This window comes from Protopterus annectens, chromosome 2.part1, assembly GCF_019279795.1.
Source record: "Protopterus annectens isolate FY-2018-M chromosome 2.part1, PAN1.0, whole genome shotgun sequence".
NCBI classification, from domain to species: Eukaryota; Metazoa; Chordata; order Ceratodontiformes; family Protopteridae; genus Protopterus; species Protopterus annectens.
Window position 1 is genome coordinate 1,958,579,940 of NC_056729.1, and position 17,343 is coordinate 1,958,597,282.

Sequence of the window (17,343 nt, forward strand, 5' to 3'; positions counted from 1 at the left end):
GTAAAAATACGAAAGTCAGAGATGAGTGCAAATTCATAGAGCAAACAATAGTTTGTCATAACATAGTATGATGAGAAGTTACAAAAGTGTAAGGAAGCGCAGCAATACTATATAGAGTTATATACATTCATGTAATAATACAGTTCGTTCTGGTAGGTGTTTTTTTATGTGTTACACATTACATGCAGTGTACATGCCTGAGGGCATAAATCTGTATTTCGAGATGCATATACGTACATGCTAGTGGAAAACATACTGACTGAACAAACTGTGTTACTGTTTTTACATCTTCTGTAAAGATCTAATGTGCCAAAATTGTATTACTTTAATAAGTCTGTTTTTGTTTGGGCACTGAGACCCTGACAGTATTTACTGTATCTGGCATTTTTTTTTTATCCCAGACACATATAGTTGTATATATGGAATTCATGGCCCTGTGTCATAGTTGGCAGAGTGCCACTTGCAATTTCTGACACTGAAGTCTCACAGCAATGCTGATGAAGTGCTTGTATTATTGCAGTAGTCACATATTTATTTATTTATGGCATTTGATTATTGGGCTAGCCCAAATGGGCAATAAAACCCCCTTTTTTAGCAGCAGCCTGGGGAGAAAAGCCCCAAATGGCATAATTAAGAATGCATAAAAAGGGTGAAATAAGCAAAAGTAAAAAAGTGTGCACACCTTAAAAGAGCAGCAAGGTTACAGTGGGACAGTTAATGTTTCTAAATGTAGAGACTTTTAAGTATCTCACATTAAGAAAATTAAAAGATTGAAAATCCTGCAGATTTTTAAAGCAGCACTGACATTTATTTACTGTTTGTGTGGTTAAATTTTAGTGGTACCTTTGGAAATCTTAAAACTGTATATGATAAAAGCAAGCATGTTACAAGTGCTCGGTTGTGCTGGCAGAAAGCTTTCAACTGTGGTTTCCATGACAGTTTATTTATGTTTCTCTCTTTCTTCTCTACCAAAGTTTACATAGAGGATGTCCCATTTTGACATAATTTTTTCACTGTTTTGTAAGCTTTTTTCTAGCATCTGGTAGTTTTCTGGACCACTGCAAGGATCATGCAGTATTTGTTTACATGGAGTGAGATATAGTACAGTCACCTTCCATAGCTGATGAATGCTACTACCTAGATGAAGGCCTGCTGTGCTTTCTACCATGCATGTGCTTGCAGATATACACTTACACGTGCACTGACACACACACACACACACACACACACACACACACACACACACACACACACACACGCATGCACACACACACCATTTGGCAGAGCCCAGGTGTGCATTCTCCAGCCATACGGTGCATACTGACACACACACACATGCGCACACGTGCGCACACACACACACACACACACACACACACACACACACACACACACACACACACATTGTTTGGCAGAGCCAGGTATGCATTCCCCAGCCATACAATGCTTGCTGACACAGACGCGCGCACACACACACACACACACACACACACACACACACACACACACACACACACACACACACACACACACACACACACACACACACACACACACACACACACACACACAAACACTGTTTGGTCAGAGACAGGTATGTATTCCCCAGCCATACAATGCATGCTGACACACACACACACACACACACACACACACACACACACACACACACACACACACACACACACACACAAACATATATATACTCATACGCGCTGTTAGGCAGAGACAGGCATGCATTCCCAGTCCATACAATGCACGCTCACACACACACACACACACACACACACACACACACACACACACACACACAAACACACACACACAATTCGACAAATACAGGTGTGCATTCCCGGTGCACACAGTGCATGCTGTGCTGTGCATCCATCTTTCAGCAGGTATGAGCACTGCAACAGACCTGTCTTCTCCTAGTATGTACAGCATCAGGTACTCTCTCATCCTTCCCTGCTGGCTCTTTCACCACCAGGACATCGGGGTCACTGTCAGGCCTTTGTCCATCTGTGCCACAGAACTAGCTGATTTTTTTTTTTTGTTTTTGTTTTGCACATAACTACTACAGTAAAAAGTGATCACCACACAAACATTCATAAATGTTTCACAGTGTAAAGAAATGCACTATGTATTTATGTATTTATTTATTTATAAAATGTTTACACTGGTGTAGAACAGTGATCACATTCGATGAGTATCAGTCTCAGCCTGGAATGTGAACACACATCAAGTGGAAAAAACAAAAATAATTTATATAATAAAAGAAGACACTAAAAACAAAGGTAGGGTTAACACAATAGAAAACAATATTTAAGACGGTAGTCAATAAAAACCACTATGTACAATATTTAGATCAGTAAGAGTAGCAAAATGTTAGGAGTTAGAGAAGAGATGCTACTGTGAAAATGAAAGGTAGTATGTGTCAGAGTGTAGGGGACTAGGTTATGTGACCTGAAGTAAAGCATTTGCAAGCAGCTTGTGCTGTGAAATGTTCTTTGAGTTGTGTCTGAAAGGAAGAGTAGTTGGAGAGGTCTTTAAGATTTGAGGGAAGATTCCTGCAGAGATTGGGACCAAGAGTAGAATGGGGGTGGATAGACCACTGACGTCTGGTTTTAGGTGCTTGCAAGAGAGGCCCTGAGTGGCTATGAGGTATAATGCATTATGGTGGAGGCTATCTCAGTAAGCTAGAAGAAAGAGAAGGGTAGGAGGTTTCTTTCAGGAGCTGGAAAAGCTAGCAGCCAAGGCATAGATTGGCTAGTTGCTGAATCCTGGCAGCCAGTTGGCTTTGCCTAGTGTAAGATAGTGGTGTTCATGCTTTGAGAAAAAGTAACGAAGAAGCAGATGAAGGTGGAGATTGTGGGGATGGTGCTAGAATTTTTTTGTTCTGGAGGCAGATGCTACAAGAGGTAAGGCAGTGCTCAAATTGGGCTAGAAGAATCCCTTTGCCATAGCATTCCTTGTTGGATGGTAGAAGAAAAAGTAGAGTTTGTTGGCCTAAAGGAGAAGGAAGTTTATCTTTCTTGGTGTGGTTTCAAGATGTTGGCTGAAGTTAAGTAAGGGATCAAGCCAGACTCCTAGGTATCGGAAGGCAGTAACCTGCTGAACAGCACTATTAAGGTGGTCAAAAGTAAGAAGTGAGTTGGGGTTCTTTGGCCTTTTAGTGGAGGTTCTGAAGAGCAGGTCTAGAGGAGGTGAGTAATACTTTGTGTTATTGAGCCAGTTAATGATGGAGAGAAAATAATTTTGCAGATCATGTGGAATTGGGTGGGTTGTGTGGTTTGAGCAGAAGATAACTATATCCTCAGTGTATAGTAGGAGTATATGTTAGAGAAGGTTGAATGAAAACTTATGTATAAAAATGGAGAAGAGAAGAGGGGGCAGTATGTAATCTTGAGGGACTTCTTTAAGTCAGAGGATAGATTGGGTGATAATCACTGGGTAGATTGTAGTTGGATTTTTTTTGAGAAGCAATATGATTTTTTGCTTTTTTCTATATACTGGGCATACAGGCTTGATGTATGCAAAAGGTTGTTGACATGTAACAGAGGAGTAACAATGTACTCCCTGTGTTGGAATATGACCCAGGGGGAGGGGGTGTTTGTCCCTGAAGGTGAGTCAAGTTTTAGGGTTTATATCTTTGGTTATGATCTTTTTAAAGTAGAAGAGAGCAGTATGGAGGGGTGTAAAGGTGAGGCTGAGTGAGGGAGTGACATATGTGGGATGATGGAGGAGAGGGTGGACAAGTGAGTATTAATTCCAAAGCAGTGTATATATTACTGTAAAACTGTTATTCCTGTACATACTAATATTGACATATGATACTCACATTATCTATTACTAATGTGGCAACTTTCTGTAATTCTGCCTTTTCCAAGTTTGACAAAACTCTGTACTTATATTTTGTAATGTTGCAAATTTCTGTATTTTAAATTTTATATTTATAATGTTCCAAATCTGATTTTGTACTGTGTACCGGAGCTTTTCTCCTCAAGTCTCCACTGAAAGTGGGCCACAAGCCCAGCTGGACTAACCTGGTTAACAAACAATAATAAATAAATAAATAAAGTCTGATGATGAGAGAGACAAGGAGAAAGAGTGAACATCAGGATGAGTTTTATGATCTGTTAGCAGGTTACACTTTGGCCAGAATTGTTTAGGGGATGGAAAAAGTTTAATTGATGTGCTCTCATGTGATGGCTGTTATGATGTCTAATTGCTTGTTTGGACAAGTTTCTCAGGAGTGTGTAATGTTGTTTGCTACAAGGTGCTGAATCAGACTTCCAGGAATGCCATGCTTTGTCTCTGAGAGATAGGAGGGATTTGAGATCATAAGGGGGACAGGTGTTGTTCTTGGACTTGTATGGTCCTGTGACTGCAGGGAAGAATGAGTCTTGTAGATTACAGAAAGTTGGGTGGAGAGCTGGGCAGCATGGTTAGAGTCTTTGGATGAGAGTATAGTGTCCCATTTGAGAGAGGATAGATAGGTTTTTAATTTGAAATTGTTTACTTACAATTTCTGTTGGAATGTAATAAATTTTGTAGTGGACTTTTTTGGAATCAAGGTGGATGTTGAAGCTTATAGTACAGTGATCACTTAGTTGGGACAGTGGATAGAAATATAAGAAATACATGGGAGGGTTGTCTGTGACTATTAGATCAAACAAGTGATTTATGCAATGAGGAGAATGGAGTCTGGTGGATTCACAGACAACTTGTGTGATATTAAATACACTGAGAAGTCCAGTTTTCCAAGGGGACAAGGAGTTTGAGGTTAATGTCACCCAGAAGAATAACATTTTTGTTGCTCCAAATAGAGGAGATTACGTCCTTGAGCAGGTTATTAAACTTTTGTAATTAAGCAGGAGGAGGAGATAAGCAATAGCTGGCAGAATAAGACAGCTAAGTGGAGAGTAGATTTGTGTTAGCAGCCAGTTTGGAGGGGGATCTGAGGAGGCATTACTTTGTGCAAGGAGCTGTATGTTGATTTCTGACTTGAAAAGAGGCAAAGTACCTCCTCCTTGCCGTAAACTTGGCCTGGCATCAAGAATGTAATCTTAGCCTTGGAAGAAGTGGTGTAGGAAGGCATCTTGTGGCTTAAGCCAGGATTCTGTGATAGCAATGATTCTGTGCTTGTGAACAGAGATAAGAGAGCTTATTTGGTCTGTTTTATTTCAAATGCTTTCTGCATTAGTAAGGAAGCAGCACAAGGTGTTTGGCCCTAGATTTGACTTGACGTTGCTATGTAAGAATAAGAGGAGGAGTTTGGGTGCAAACTTTGTGAAGTTTTAGGGGTGTTTAATGGTAGATGGATGCCAGTTGGAAGTGGCAGGATTGTGTATGTATAGAATGGGATGAGGAGTCTGCAGGATAGCAGTGGAGGGGAGGAGCATAGAAGAGTTTGTATCTGCACTGGAAGACAGAGTGATGAGGAAGTCTTAGAGAGTATAATGACTTTAGGGTAAATGGTGTTGAATGCATTTGGTTGACATGTAATATTGTAGCAGTATCTGACAACTGGGTGTAGTATATTGAAGATTTACCAATGGTTGGTGTGGTTTAATCATGAGGGCAAAGCCCGAGTGATTAAAGAAGAGCCTCCATGGGTAAATCTTCAGTATATTACACCCAGGAGTCAGTTATTGCTATTATACAATGACATCATTTAAGAATAAAATTACTTACTTTTCGTAAATAATGTCTTTGTATAATGCTGCCGTGGTGTCCTTCTGCGTTGTTTCTGGATTCTGCCCTTTGCGTATGGGAGTTGCGTTCAAAGGCTCACACAGTACATCATTGCTTTAGCAAGCAAGGAATGGAGAAGGGACGATCTCCATTGCAATTTTTTTGAAAGAAAAAAAAATTGCAATCTCGCCAGAGTTTAAAGGTATGAGAGAATCAGGAGAAAATACAAGGAAAATCAGGTATGTTTTAGTTTGCAGAATGTACTTGATTTTCCTTCTATTTTTCTGGTCCCATATATACCTCTTGATCTTTTATTTGAAGAAATGTGAATAAGTGTGCATTGTCTGAAGGAAAGAAATTCTGAAATTGAAATGCTTGGCATTCTTTAGTGACTTTGTCCCTCAGTGATTTGTCAGAAAAGAACAAATTTTATGAGAAACGAAGTCACTAAATAATGACACGCTTTTTAGTTTCAGAGTCTTTCCTTTAGACTAATGTTTGTCTAAGAGATAGCAATTAAAAAAACAATTCTGGCCGTTCAATGATACTTCAGCTGCCAGACTTTTGCTGTTCATATATGCTCAATTTACAATGGGCATGCTGTTTGGTCTGACCAATCAGGGTGCTTGTTTTTGAATGTTACTGGCCAGTCATTGTATAATACATACGTTTTAAATCTTCTGTACATGGAGGTGGGTACATAAAAAACACTAGGAAAAAACTTCAGGACTTCCGTATGTGCTACATGTTGAACAGGGGTGTGAACATTAAAGGAAAACCATTAGGCACATGCATAAATAAACTTGAGTATCTGAAATCTACACAAATTAACTAGTAACTTTTTTCTAATACTTGTCTGTGCAGATTACAGCATCCTATCTCACAAAACCTTTCCTTAATAATTTGATTTTCAGGATTAGATGGTACAGTCAACAGCCAGGCCCTTTCAGTATTTGATGTTCATACTCTGACTAGCAGAAAATGTTTCAAATTATTTGCAATGGCCTCTGCTCCTCCCACAGTCAGAGGCTTTCCTTTGTGATATTTTAGCATTCATCCTAATGGGTACATTTGACCAGTCTCAGGTAATTCCTATACCATCCATAGTCAAGTATTCATTATTTGCACTGAGGGATGCAAAATGACCCCCCCCCATAAGCTTCCATTATTGTTTATGGGGGTTGTGATTTCCTTGTACCATCCTTCCTGAAAACGCACCAGCTGTGAGCACAAAAGACCCATTGGAGAAATGAGCAACTCTGACAGAAAAGGACCATAATCTTCCTGTCATAAATCGAAGTAAAAAACATTTTAAAAATCAGCACACGGCACTTCAGCTGCTAAAGAAAATTATAGTCTCTCATTTTCATACCGTACTCCAACAAATTCTACAGTGTGTCTCTGAGTATAGGTATAATATAACTACCTTTTAGGAATGTCAGCAAACTCTTTGACTGTTTCTTGTCACCGTCTTCTTAATACATTTAAAATTTTACATTGTGTGCTGGTCAGATGGAGAACATTTCCTTTTGTAAACTAAAGTAATAGATAAGCCAGGCATGCAGTTAACAGTGCAATACCATTCAAGTGCAGTGACTGAAAAACAACAAGAAATATTTAGCAGTACAGTAGGAATAGTATGTTTAGAGATGGAAACAGTGGTCAAAGTTACTTGTGAGTGGAGTGAACATTTGGTCACTTTTTATGTACTCTCAGGCTTAAACTTGGCCAGTCAAAAGTAAAGCTCATCCTGAGTTCCACACCTCCAAGACAAGGCTGGTTTCATATAGCTTAGCTATGCCGTATTCCTTTTTTTTCTATTACGGGGCTTGAAGTTACTTTTCACATTTTGATTGTGTTGCAAACTATGGTCTTGCAAAGTTTGGTAGAAAGCTGCAGGTCTTAAATGGTTATGATTTTCTTTTGTCACAGTCTAGTTTTTTTCTTCTTCTGTTGCGTTTTGACAATCACAATGGTTTGTGTTATTATTTCATAATGAGTCTAACTGGAAATGTAGACTTTGTTTCAGTCATCTTGAGGAAGTAGCAGGTAAAGGGTTTATATTTTGATTCTTTCATTCCACATCACACCAATACTCTTTCTAGCCTTACAAACAAATCTATTTAGGCAGTTCGGCACTGTCCATTGGAGAAGCAATTTTGTCTGGGGTGAGGATGTGTTTCCTTGAAACCAAGCCTATCAGCTGTGACTCAAGTTTAGATTATGTTCCATGTCACACATTCACATCTGGGAGGAGCTTGGCTGTAAACCAATATTTTTCTTAACTGAAAATATGTTACCATTTCACAAAGCCTAGCATCATTGTCTCTAGATTAAGGTTAAGTTCCATGTAATATGAACATTCATGTCTGGGAGGTCCTTGGCTGTTATTCTAGTCTGCAATGCTTTTGCTGTCTTTATCAGGTCTTTTCTGAAACATAACGCTGCCCACTTGAGATACTAAGTGCTGTCTGCTAATCTGAAGTAATGCTTCTTTTCACAGCAAGACAAGTGCACCATTTGTTATACGTCTGATGTGGCGAATGTACATTGTAAAAGACATGAGAAGAACATGTATTTAATATATTAGCCTGTAAGATTTTCATTTCTGTATAAGAAACTGAAAGACTCTAGAGAAACCTGATTGTTCACTGAGTAATACCTTAAACCTTAAACCTGTTTTGAAGGATGGTCCATGGGATATATGCAAATGACCCCTTAATGACATACAAATAAGCCAACACAAAAGTTTCTGAATGCCCACTAGCTTTTTACCTTGTTAAAGTCTGTAATACTGCATTTAGGCACTTGACGCTAAACCCCACTTGTTGTAGACAAGACATTTTTCACCCCGTTTATTGGTTTGCCAGTATAGCCTAAGTGGTTAGCTTAGCCATTACCTGAGATATCTCAGCTTAAGAAAACAACTTGATATCCTTAACATTAGGGTGACTGCAAAATATCCTAAACAGCAATCAAGTTAAGTGTGTCCTTTTTTCATCCTTTGTCTTGTTGGAACAATGGTGTTTGCCACATCAGACAAGTGGTACAACGTTTGATTCTCACTTAGAGAAATTGGCTAAGTTTAAAATGGCTTACGGGGCTAGTGTAGTACTTACCTATGATTATTTATTTTTAAATGAACACAAACAGAACAACAAAGGACATTGCTTCTGATACAGAATAATACATGAAAAAAAAGGAAAATTGGGGCCCCAGGACTACGGCATTCTCTCTCTACTAATTTCCACTTAAAAGTTGTAGGAAGCAACTTTTTCTCTCCTGGAACTGGTTTTAATTTCCTGTATGTTCTGTCCTGCAGTGGGTTCATTAAAGGGACATAGTTATAGCATCATGTGATTTGCCTATGAACAGAAGTTTAGCCATTGTTTTATTTTTGTTTTATGTGTTTATTTATTCAATCATTCATTCATTCATTCATTCATTCATTTACATCTAGGAACTAGCATATAGCTGCTGATTTATACATCGTCTTATTTTCAATGATATTTAACAAGAAGTTAGTTCACCTCACTGTTATAGTACAGAAATTATTTGTATAATCATGTGACCAGCATAGATTTGTAGGTAGTTACTAGGCTTGTAGTCCAGTACCATTGAGAAGTCTAGCACAGTTTCCCACTTGCCTCAAAGTGCTGTCTGGTTAAGTGAGTTAGTTGGTCAGGGCCGCATTTTTTATCAGACTTATTTAGTCATGTGAGGGGAGCACCGATTTCAAGTAAATGCCTTATGGTGACTTTAGATGTGCCGGCACTTTTTACGGTGATACCTCAATCTATTGGTGTTGAAATGGAACTCTTTTTTGAGTAAACACAGTGATTGCGATTTTAAACATATTGATTCAATTCGTTTTTTCTTGGAAATTGTCTTAGACAATAATGTATTTATGTTTGAAGAAACGTTTTATCTACAGAAAATTGGTGTAGCTATGGGTACATGTTGTGCCAATAGCTAAGTCATTATGGTTTTAGCATGCTGGGAATATGAATATGTTTTTGAGAAGAATCCCTATAAGTCTAGCCTGAAGTTTTATAAGAGATTTTTTGGCGATATTTATTTGTTATGGCATGACACTTATGAATCTTTAGCTTGTCTTATAGATTATCTACATACTACCACTTCGTTTTTGAGGTTTACAAGTAATCATTCATATGATTCTATTGATTTCCTGGATGTGCATATAATGAAGGCTTCTGATGGATCTTTTATTACTGAATTATATAGAAAATCTTCTAAACAAAATACTTTATTACACAGGGATAGCATGCACCCCTCATATAACTGCAGGAATGTGCTTAGGGGACAAGCCATGCAAATATCAAGACTTAATAACACTGAGTGCAGGTTTCAATGTGATCTGTCACAATTAACCAATCATTTTAAACTGAGGGGATATAGACAGAGAGAGAGATAGATAACACAGTGGATGAGGTCTTAAAGAAAAGACTTACTATAGCAAAGACATATTCTTCAGATAAACTAACAGGAGTGGTGTCATATTCAGGATGGGTCTACACATCCAATAAGCTACTCCACTGACTCTATACTATACCAGTGATATTGGGCACATACAGGAGATTATTAGATCTAATTGGTCTATTCTACAAACTGATGAAAATGTTAAAAAGGTAGTAGTGACACAGCCATCTTTCAGATATAGAAATAAGAAATCCCTGAAACGTCAGCTTTGCTATAATAATAGCAACCATGACTTTACTTCTGAACAACCAGTTGTCACACAATGTTGTGGTAGATGTAATTATTGCAGATATATCAATATCTTGAATACATTTCAACACCCTAATTTAGGAAGAATGTTTAATTTTAAAGTTAGGGCAAATTGTTGAACTTCAGATATTATTTATCTGGCTAGCTGTAATCACCGTGCAAGTTTTTATACTGGAAAAACTAATTGTATGTTTTATGAGAGAATAAGAGAACATATATATATATAAGATACATATAGGAGATGAAACAAATGTACTCTCCAAATATGTTAGTACCACTGATGGTACACACAGCTTTAATTTTATGACTATTGAAAATATTAAAGAAAATATATGCATGGTTAATTTTAGGAATTTTATGGAAAGAAGAGAACTTAACTCGATTGTAAGATTGCAGGCTGATATATCCCCAGGGCTAAATGGGAAGGTCTCCATTAAGCCTGTATTGAAGTCTAGAGATCTGATCTATTAAATGGAGCCTTTCGATGTTATTAGTTCTCTCATTGGTTTCGTTTAATTGATGTTTACCTTTGATTAGAACTTATTTTTATGGATATTGTATTTAAATGAATGGTTTTCACTGTGTTAATATGGTCTGATGAAGCACTGGTTACAATGAAAAAGCACTTACCAAGATATTCTTGTTTTATTAAAAGTTACGTTGCTGCCACTGCTGTGTTTCTGCATTTTTGCCATTATTTTTGCATTGTTTCATTTTTGTTTTATGTGTTTATTTATTCAATCATTTATTCAGTTATATCTAGGAACTAGCATATAGTTGTTGATTTATACATCATCTTATTTTCAATTATTTTTAACAAGTTAGTTCACCTCACTGTTATAGTACAGAAATTATTTGTATAATCATGTGACCAACATAGATTTGTAGGTAGTTACTAGGCTTGTATTCCAGTGCCATGGAGAAGTCTAGCCTAATTTTCCACTTGCCTCAAAGTGCTGTCTGGTTAAGACAGCCATTAAGAGAGTTGGTCAGGGCCACACAGTAGGCAAACAAAAGCTTAGGGAATGAATCAAACCCTGTACCACAGAAAGCCGCTCGTTAACAGTTCATTGCTGTAATCCTCTGTGCTAACTGTTCTGAATTAGTTTATAAACTGGTGAATATTCATTTCCATTTCCAAATTATGGAACACCGTCCCCCCTACAATAACCTCTGTACCATCATGCCCCCACTTCATAGCTTTACTTAAAGCGCACCCTAAAACAAGCTGGCTGTGCCCTTCTTAGTTCTAGGCCTTTAAAATGGAGATGAATGACGGTTTATGTAGCATGTCGATTAGGTACTCACTTATATGTATTGCCTGGCAAAGAATTATGTATGTGACTGAAGGGTGCATTCTAGATGCCTCGGAGATGCAGTAAATGGATACGTAACGTTAGAAAACATTTTATGTCTACTTCTGCAAAGGAGAACAAGACAGCATCTGTTGGTGGGGATGAACATTAAGGCAGTGAATTTTATCGTTTATCATGCTTCAGTAACACAATAGGACACATTTCCTGGGGGAATTGTTAAGAGTGTGCCCCTAGTTGCGTTAGATAACATTTAACTATTTGCCATCTGCACTGGTTTCCCTTGCATTATTTTGTGTTCTGCATATTGCTGTATATAGATCCAGTTGACTGGCAGGGTTCCATTTTCCTATTAAGAGATGTGTTTTGGACATTGTGAGCAACTGAAATATTTTCTCTGGGTGATCTAAGATTTTCATAGCATGTACTCTTTTATTTACACATCTTTTACAAGCAAATTGTTGCCTTTAGAAATAAAAAACAGAATGTCACACTGAACTCTTGTTACCTCATTAATAAATGTCTGTTGTAGTCCATTACTCCACTGGTTGGCTGTCCACTTGTGAAACTTCTGGTATAGTTTTGGGAATAGATTTGAGTCATTATATGGCCAGTCAGCAAAGGAAACAGTGAGGGTCTAACAGAAGCTTCCCTTCATCTCTTCATGTGGGATAGGATTAGTTTGGTTGACATAAAAACTCCTCGCAAAGGTTTGAGCCCCTTTCACTGTGAGCAGCTTACTGTTTCTGTGTGTGTGTGTGGGGGGCAGATAGCTGATTCACTGTATGCCATGATCTCATAGGTTCATAGATTAGTACTAAGCTAACTGCCCTTGTGAGCCATTTTAAGCGTAGCCAATTATCCCTTGTGAGACTCGAACCCTACACCTTGTGTTTGTAAGGCAAACACCTTAACCATTAGGCCACCCTCTTGTGGGGCAGTTGGTAGAGATGGATGAGGCTGACATAAAAAAATAGAAAACAAAAACATAGTCTGCTAAAACCAAGAGAACTAAACTCTTGCATTCTCAGTTTGACTTCTGTTCTTGAGGGATTTGTTGTGAGCTACTGAAGTTTAAGCTTAACAAATCCAAACTAATGAAAATAAAGCAAGTACATGGCTCTGTGGCACAGGGGATAGAGCCCTGACTATGCCCCAGACCACCCAAGTTCATTTAGCAACTTGGGAGCTGGAAGAGCTGGGTAAGGGGGTAGGAGAGGTAAGGCTGTAGTGCACAAATTCGGGATGGAGGAGATTTGGTAGCTTCCTCATCATTCACAATGATTCTCCAGGGGTAGGTGGAGGCTGGTCACAACAAGCATTGCCACGTTTGTTAGGAGAGACATAGATGGAGGCTGGTCCACAACAAGCAACGCCACCTTTGTTGGGAGAGACATAGATGGAGGCTGGTCCACAACAAGCATCGCCACGTTTGTTGGGAGAGACATAGATGGAGGCTGGTCCACAACAAGCATCGCCACGTTTGTTGGGAGAGACATAGATGGAGGCTGGTCCACAACAAGCATTACCATGTTTGTTGGGAGAGACACAGATGGAGGCTGGTCCACAACAAGCATTGCCATGTTTGTTGGGAGAGACATAGATGGAGGCTGGTCCACAATAAGTATTGCCACGTTTGTTGGGGGAGACACAGACATGGCTATCCAAGTCAGGATGTCGATAGCTCTGACAGAGTGCATGTAGGCGTATGTAAACTTCTAAAGGAGAAGCATTGGTGGCTTCTGTAGTGATGTGGGTGTTTATCTCACCGCTGAGGGGCAGAAGTTATGGACCTCTGTAGAAAACCCCTTTATGGCTGCCTCTCTGATGGCCATGTCCCAGTTCTCTCTCACACGACAGAAGAACAAATGGTCTCTGGTGGCTTTCACATTGAAGAGGAAAAAAAATGAGCATTGGAGTTCCTGCCTCACTGGGGAATGAATGTGGGTCTGTGGCAATGCCTAATGGCTGGCATGCATTGGGGTAAAAAAAAGCAGCTAGCAAAAAAAAAACACAGAAAAAAATGAACAAATTTTGGGAAAAGAAACCCCATTTTTTGTTTCTCTTCTCCTTTCTTCCCAACACTCCCTTGCTAAAAATAGCAAACTGTAACAGTACACTAGGCTCCAGAGTAAATGTACTCTGATCTAGTTATCTGAGAAAATAAATAGTTGTTTCCATGGGGTAAGACATGGGTAGCAAAGGCTAAATAAAACAAAAAGAAAAAAACAGAACACATTTATATTGTGTATTTAAGCAAGAAATATATGATGACAACATGTAATAATAATAATAATAATAATAATAATAATAATAATAATAATAATAATAATATGTTCTGAAGTGAGAATGTCAGCGATTAAAATGCAGTCTACCAAGTGGTCTGCAAAAGGAAGGAAGGACACTCAGCAAACTCGGAGCTACAATATATAACATTAAGTATCCTGTTTTTTGTTTATTTTGTTCTTTATTTCTTTGTTGCTTATAGCACTTTGTGTACTGTGTATTTTTTCTAGCTAGTTTCACTGTGTGTGAGGTATTAACTGGAAATTGTCCACTCTTATTAAGCATCTGTTGGGTTGTTTGTTTATGATAACTTGTTGCAGTTAAACTCTTTTCTAGTGGCTCCTTTAGCTGTTTAAAACTTTCATTTAAAGGCTCACTGCTGCTCTTCAGCTGTGAGTAACATTTCTGCTGTTTTTTCTAAGTAGTGGGGATATTTGTAGCATTTCCATATTCAGGCTTGTATTTGGGCCTAGTGTTTATGGAGGCTGTGTGTCTGAGCACATAATTCAGGGACATCTTGTTTTAGCCAAAGCCATCAGGCATTTCAGTGAGAGAGAATTGTTTGAGGTCATTGGCTGACTGAGGTCTCCTGCACTACAGCTTAGACTAAGCACCTCATTGGTTCTTTTGAGATTTCTTTCTTAAAAGCTGTCTCAGGTTTCAACTTTCTGTTACCTAAGAAGCTCAGTTGTGAGTGTTCAGCCATTTTACAGTGAGCTGATCGAAGGAAGGACACTCAGCAAACTCGGAGATACAATATATAACATTAAGTATCCTGTTTTTTGTTTATTTTGTTCTTTATTTCTTTGTTGTTTATAGCACTTTGTGTACTGTGTATTTTTTCTAGCTAGTTTCACTGTGTGTGAGGTATTAACTGGAAATTGTCCACTCTTATTAAGCATCTGTTGGGTTGTTTGTTTATGATAACTTGTTGCAGTTAAACTCTTTTTTCTAGAGGCTCCTTTAGCTGTTTAAAACTTTCATTTAAAGGCTCACTGCTGCTTTTCAGCTGTGAGAAACATTTCTGCAGTTTGTTTCCCACCGTCCCTCCCTGTTGGTATAGTGTTTTTATAGTTGGTGGCTTTGCAGTTGCCCGGCCCTAGTGTAAATTTGATCTGGGACCCTCCTCCCAGTCTAGTGTCATTACCTCATTCTACCCAGTACAGGGAGAGCATTTGAGAAGGCCAATCAGCTTAGTTTCTGCTACTCCTTTCTCTCTTTCCTTTCTCTCTTTCCAAAAAAAAAAAACAAACATTTATCTGCTTTTACTGTATTTGTGTTTTTTCCTACTTTATTTTGCTTTTGCGTCATCTTAAAAGTACTCAATTGTATTTATTACTGCTTGGTGTAACTCATTGTAAGCCTTTTAGTTTAAGCACCTGGGCTTCAGACCAGTTTTACATTAGGAAGGTTTGTGGTCTGCACTGTAGTGGCCGAACAGGTAGCTTACATCCTTCTAAGTTGGGAACTGCTGATTGAGGGCTCAGTGTCTGTTATTCTAAAAGTGTATTAATTCTGGTTTAAGCACTTGGGCTTGAGGCCAGTTATTTTACATTAAGAGGGTTCGTGTTCTGCACTCTTGTGGGAGGAGAGGCTGGACTTTGTCCTTCTGAGCTGGGAATTTCTGGTTAAAGCTTATAGTGCCTGCATATTTGAACTGCTTCTTACTGAAATTGGTACACCTCGTTTGCTGTAGCATAGACTAGATCCAGGCCTGCTGAATCTAGCTTTGTTTGTATAACTTGAGCACTAATCCAGGCATTCTTTAAAGTATTCAGTTGTATTTATTACTGCTGGTAGTAACTTGATTAAAGTGTAGCTATCATTTCTAAGTCTTTTGGATTAAGCACTTGGGCTTCAGACCAGTTGTTTTACATTAGGAAGGTTTGTGGCCTGCACTGTGGTGGCAGGACAGGTAGCTTACATCCTTCTAAGTTGGGAACTGCTGATTGAGAGCTCAGTGTCTGTTATTCTAAAAGTGTATTAGTTCTGATTTAAGCACTTGGGCTTCAGGCCAGTTATTTTACGTTAAGAAGGATTGCGGTCTGCACTCTTGTGGGAGGAGAGGCTGGACTCTGCCCTTCTGAGCAGGGAATTTCTGGTTAGATGCTTATAGTGCCTGCATATTCTAACTGTTTCTTACTGAAATTGGTACACCTTGTTTGCTGTAGCATAGACTAGATCCAGGCCTGCTGAATCTAGCTTTATTTGTATGCTTGTTGTTTGTTTATTTCTCTGAAACGCTAATTCCACCTAAAATGCGGCCTTTTAGCACTTCTGTGGATCCCTAGTGATATCTGCATTGCTTACTGTACTTATTTCCTTGTTTCACTTGAAAGAAAGTTACTGTTTGTCGTTTTTGCATTTAAGTTACCTGTAACACATTGCATTTAAGTTACCTGGCACTTGCTCACTAAAGCAATTATATAAGTCAGCTCTAAAAAATTAAAAGCACTACACCCTCACAAACTCCCTTGAGTACCTTGTTCCCCATTGGCCCTTTTTTCAATTATAAAGGAATTCCCAATACTATTCTAGCATGTCCAAAGGTCAGTTGTCAATCTCCTCTCCGGTCCAGCTGGTGAATCTGGGAATCTTGAGGCAATGTTACAACTGCCTCATGTACACAGACAACCTTCTCCTCCTCCCAACAAATTCCAACACATGTGAGAGATGCAACCATATAGCCAAACTGGAGGCTAAGCTCTCTCAACTCAGTACTGGCATAACCAGTCAGGAGGAGAAGGAAACCACACTAACTACAATTCCAGTCTCACATAGACCTACCACGACAACAAACCAAACACATAAACACACAAAACATACTGGAGGCTCTAAATAAAAATCTGCCTAAGCAGCAGAGACCTCCAAAGCAGACACCCAAGCAACCGCTACCCCAAAACAAAACACGTGCAACACATAGCTCACAAAGCCAGTGTGCAGAACAGTCACAGCCCTTAAGGCTAAACAACACACCTGATACACTTGTAATAGGTGACTCTATCGTCAGGCACACTGACGTCCCGCTCACCAGGCTGAACAAGGAGAAGGTCACGGTGAGCTGCCTGTCGGGTGCTAGGATCCGCCACATAACACAAGCACTCAGGTCACTCCAAGGCAAGTACAAATATGACTCAGTCATTGTCCATGCTGGTGTGAATGACCTGAGACGCACCTCCCTGGACTACATGAAAAGAGACATAGAGGAGCTCTCTGAGCATGTAGCCCAGGCCGGTATGACCCTGACCTTGAGTAGCATCTTACCCTCACCAAGAATGATGCCACAATATGAAGACAAGAT

General features: G+C 39.0%; 1 protein-coding gene across 3 annotated transcripts in view; it reads left to right on the plus strand.

The window, feature by feature from the left end:
- Positions 1–17,343, plus strand: part of DST (dystonin) — a 4,096,730-nt gene that overhangs the window by 3,443,707 nt on the left and 635,680 nt on the right. The window lies entirely within an intron of this gene.